Source organism: Dipteris shenzhenensis, chromosome 4, assembly GCF_047967505.1.
Source record: "Dipteris shenzhenensis isolate YYH24624 ecotype China chromosome 4, Dip_SZ_1.0, whole genome shotgun sequence".
Taxonomy (NCBI): domain Eukaryota; kingdom Viridiplantae; phylum Streptophyta; class Polypodiopsida; order Gleicheniales; family Dipteridaceae; genus Dipteris; species Dipteris shenzhenensis.
In genome coordinates, this window is record NC_141599.1 from 56855956 (window position 1) to 56861036 (window position 5081).

The window sequence follows — 5081 nt, forward strand, 5'->3', positions numbered from 1 at the left end:
AAGTAGAGCGAGAGTGATTGAACAAAGAAGAGACTTCTATCTACCATGACCGCTCAATCAGCTTCTTTGTCCAAAGCTAGAGAGAGAGAGAGAGAGAGAGAGAGAGGGGGGGTATCCTAGAGAGAGAAAGAGAGAGAGAGGGTATCCTACCTCTCTCTCTCTCTCTCTCTCTCTCCTTCTTTGTAAGCTTGCAAGGTACCCTCTCTTGGGATTTCATTTCTAACATTCAATACTGGGAATGTTTACGAGTTGTGAGAGAGAGAGAAACAGATAAAGTAGAGTGAGAGTGATTGAACAAAGGAGAGACTTCTATCTACCATGGCTACTCAATCAACTTCTTTGTCCAACGCTATGGCTTGCATGCCGACATGCAGATGCAAGGCTCTAGCATCATCCATTCAAGATGATGGTGATAATGGTGATGGTGCAATTGCACAAATGCATTAGATTATCACAACTTTCAAATCGAATGAAACGGGTCTCTAGCCCGTCGTAGACGACTAGTGGTGACTATAACTCTCTTTTTTTTTTTTTTTGTGGGAAGAAATCTTTTATTGCTGTAAAATAATTACAGTCATAGTTACTTCAAGAACTAAGTAGCTACTACTCAACTAAAGATCTCAGTGTAACCTATATACACATCCTAATCAATCAAACAAGTTTGAAGACAACATCCTAATCAATCAAACGAGTCTGAAGACATTCGTAGGTGACTATAACTCTCACTTGCATACTACATTCACGATAGAGCCTACGCGAGAGTGTATCTGCTATTTCCATGTTGCACGAACTTGAGGCACGAGATTTATTGAACAAAGTGCCCCTTTCCTTGTAAACCACGGGATTTCTTCCAGCAGGAATAAGCCCTCACAACTCTCTGTGCGTAGTATGTGCGAGATCGACGAGGATAACTTCGAAGTACTTGTAAGTGGAATCCTGATTGATCCAGTAAGAATTGAGAACTCTGAGACCGCCCAACTTCTGACCAGCTCGCTCTTCAGCTACAGAGCGCAGATTTCGCTGAAACTTGAGCTGCGTGATACCCTGATTCTTGGCTTACCATAATAGACAATACCTTTGGAAACGGGCCTCTTGCGAGCACCGTGCCAAACCCGAACACGATATACAACAAATCCCTGAGGCACCGAGCTTTATCAGGCCGAGTGGTGTGGGTGATACGAACGATACCGGGTAACTGTCTATATTCCAACAGCTGACATGGAGCAAGAATGGCATAACTTCCGATTGCTTCTTTCGCCATAGCTTCTCAATGTACCTATAGGCACCCATGGATCTACGATAGGAAGCAGATACCATGGCTATGGCGAACACAACGCTTCCGATTGGATTTTATTGGTCTCTAAGCATCAGTGTACGGCTCATCATGAAAGTTTATCTTGAAAGGACATAGGCTCCAACCTCTTCACTGAGGACTTCGAGATGAAAGAACTGTGTAAGGCTTAACACGGTAAGAAGACAGTAAATATTACCGTATAATTCTTGGCAGTCAACATACAGACTTCGAACACTAAAATTCAGCCCTATCCTTGGAAGGTCGTTGAAACACGGGTCTGCCCTCTTCTTCTGCAAAGACTTTCCATCGAAATTCCATTGGTGACTGGGCAACCATCTCAATCCAGAAAACGCCTACACGCAAAATCCGTCCATAAGAGTAGTACGATGGAGATTGCAATCCTATAAAAGAAGGCAGGGATGGCCTTTACGTGACAACAAGCATGAGAACAAACATGCTGCGGTCTTGTACCTAATTTCTATGACTCTTTAATCTCCACGAGTGGACTTCAAATCGGGAAAGCAAAGTTGCCTAAGAATCAATCTGGCGACAGGCGCTGCTGTGACAGTCCTGAAAAAAAAGGATGCGTTGAACAGAAAAAGGAGAAGTAGCGGGAAGGCCTGCTACAAGCAAAAAGCTAGGCAGATCCAAAAATGCGTGTGACGAAGCAAGGCGAGAAGAAAGAGACACACAGAAAAAGGAGCTACAGAAAACATTACAGGAACCCTTCGGTCCACCATATCACCATATTCCCACACGATCCGAATCACCCACTATCCCCAATGTTATAATATCATTAAACCCCCTTGCACATTCCCCATATGTAGAGAAAAGGCAAAACAATCGCTTAGGCTTTTGCCTTTGGCGTGCCAAAAAAGGAGAGATGAGACTCCAGGGAGGGAGGCAGGGTTGAAGGGAGGAAGAGAGGGAGGTAGGAAGTGTTGAAATGATTAAGAAAAGAAATGATTTAGTGGTACTTGTAGCCTTCAAAAGTGAAAAATACCACTTGGCTCGTTAAGCGCTCTCCTTCGCCTACCTCAACTTCTTGCGTTCTAGACTCCAAAATGATATTCCCGTTCTTGGAGAGTCCTGTCTGGGATATAAAACTGTTGAATTTTGTAGTCTTGAGCCACGGTTATCTTTACCTGCATTGTGAAGTTCATTTCAAGCTGTCATTGCCCTTAACCGCTCATCAAAGCATTGAGAGTCTTATGCAATCGAGGACTTACATTCCACATTCCTCTTGGCCCTTCATTTCTTTTGCTTGAGCTTCTCCTTGCAGGGAGCTCTGCTGCCCATGTGCTATAAGCAAGCTCGAGTTGAAGAAGGAGGGGTAAGACACAGAACGTCCCATGAAGGCAGAATGGCTATACTTGCCAGCCGTTTGTGTGTTCGACTCTAGTGAGAAATCTGTTGTTATTGCATTAAGGTTGCTATGGCTACTATTCTATGCTATGGCTTTGCTTCTCTTTTGCTTGCATTGACATACAACATTGCTTTGAGCCGTAATGGAGGTTGGACGCTCCCATTTTCCTCAACACCCGGTTTCACTCCCTCATAGCTTCCATTAAATTCAAAGATGTGGTCTGACCAAGAACTCAGCCAAGAACGTCTTTGCATTCCCACGTTGATGAGCATTTGGAGCTATGGCTTTCCTTTGCCTCTTAGTGTTGCGAGTCAGAGTCTTGAGTTTGGAGCTTAATAGACCCAATGCCGCGAAATGTTGAAAATCTAACGACTATTCAAAGACATGCTCACATTCAAGTTTCCTTTAAATCAAAGAATGACAACAAACCTCGGACGAAACTCACTTAGTATGGTAGACTTAGATTTCGCAAGGATGATGATTTTAGCACCTTACGTGCCGTAACGTCAGCGATGGCAAAATGCCCCCCTACAATCCTAGAGTGGGCTTCTTCAGCACATAAATGTATTTGCTCTCGCACACACATCTATGCATGATGCCATCCTTGCCCATGCGGTACAGGTGGCCTATAATTAACTGATATGGCATTGTGTCTTTGATGAGTTTGCAGGCTCTGTCTTTCTTGAGGGCTTTGTCCATAGGCAATCCGTTGGCCAGGTTCGGTGGCCCACTCAGGGATGATGTCGATGAGGAATAGGAAAGCATCAAGAAGGTCATCTTCGACCCCCATCGGAGCTTCGCATTTGGGAATTTTTGTTTTATGCAGTAGGGGCACACAAATAAAAATTTAGGCGAAGTTTGGTACATGGCTGATTTACCTCTTTGCATCAAAATCGTTATAAAAAAGCCCTTGAAATCACCACGGTGGTTTAAATAGCTTTAAAAATGCTAAAGTAGCTCTCTTATTAAACAAGCACGATGGTTGTAGAATTGCAAGCTAGTGCGACAGTGCCACACAAGAACCAATGCGATGGTCACTCTATTTTGTGGACCGACATGTGTCATATACTGTATTGTTGTCCAATAAAGGCGTGTATTCTTATGTTCCAAGTAATGCTTGAATTTTTTGACTACATAGGCCATGGTCAGGCCCTCTCTCTCTATTGTTGTGTAGTTGACCTCGACATCGTTCGATTTTTGACTAGCAAGGTACACAGGGTAGTCCAAGTTATACTCCCTTGGTTCACACCCTACAGCAAAATTGGAAGCATCTATGTGAACGTGGAATATTAGATTCCAGTCCAAGGCTTGTAATACCAATGCAGTGGCCAGGGCTAGTGTGAGGGTTTTGAAGGATTTCTAACATTCCTCAGTCCACTCAAAGACTACTAACAGTTTGTATACCCTTTGTATAGTGGTCGGGCTATGTCTGCGTAGAATAGAATGAACCTTTGATAGTAGCCCGTGTGGACAGTAAATCATTGCACTCCCTTGGTGTTTGTGGGGGGTGGTAATTCTAGCATGAGCTTGATTTTGTTGTATTCCATGGAGACACCATTCTGGGACACTATGTGGCCAAGAATCACGCCGTGTTTGACCCAAAATTGGCACTTAAGGAAATTAGGGATATACAGTACAACTGACACTTTTCCAGAACCAGTCTCAGGTATCTCAAGTGATCATGCCACACCAAGCTCACGCATATGTCATCCAAGAAGACTTCCACGAAGTCCCTTAGCTACTCCTTGAAGACGGTGATCAAAATGGAAACCCCCTTTGCCTACCCATATGACCTTCTTGGACCGGGTTGACTGTGGTCGAGACACCTCAAGATTTTGTGGTAGGGGTACTTTATCCTTCCTTGCTTGTTTCTTCATCACCATGCCTATGGCTTTGGCCTACATCCTTGTAATGACCTTCAAGGATACCGCTGCCACCTGACCTTGTTCAATACTTAGCAAGTTAAGGGTGGTGCTCTTAGGCGAGGTGACCGGAGTTGTTGGTCTTCTCAAGGGACAATCCTTGAATCAATGTTCTATTCGGCAACCAGCACACAAGGGTGTAGGGCCTATCGTGGGTGGGACCGCTGGGGTAAGATCCCTGTAAGGGCAATCCACTAAGAAATGTGACCCCCTTGGCAATTGAAGCATGACACCAAAGGGTTTGTGGATCCCTTATAGGGGCACTCACTTGCCCTGTGTGGACCCTGGCAAGTATAACAATGGATCGAAGGCCTTTGTGTAACGAAGTTCATGTCTCTCACCCTTGTGGTTAGGGGGGCAGTCTGGAACACTGGGATTTGCTGATCCTCATGTAGGAGGTAGTGAATTAGAGTGCCACTTCCCTCCTCGTAAGGGTAATAGTCGAGGTGACCATGGTCCAGATTCAGTTCCTCCCAATCATTGGGCACTTCCTCTACCA

General features: G+C 44.6%; 1 pseudogene; it reads right to left on the reverse strand.

The window, feature by feature from the left end:
- Positions 1 to 805: 805 nt before the first annotated feature.
- LOC147903095 (large ribosomal subunit protein eL15y pseudogene) lies at positions 806 to 1290 on the reverse strand (annotated as a pseudogene).
- Between the last annotated feature and the right edge of the window lie 3791 nt (positions 1291 to 5081).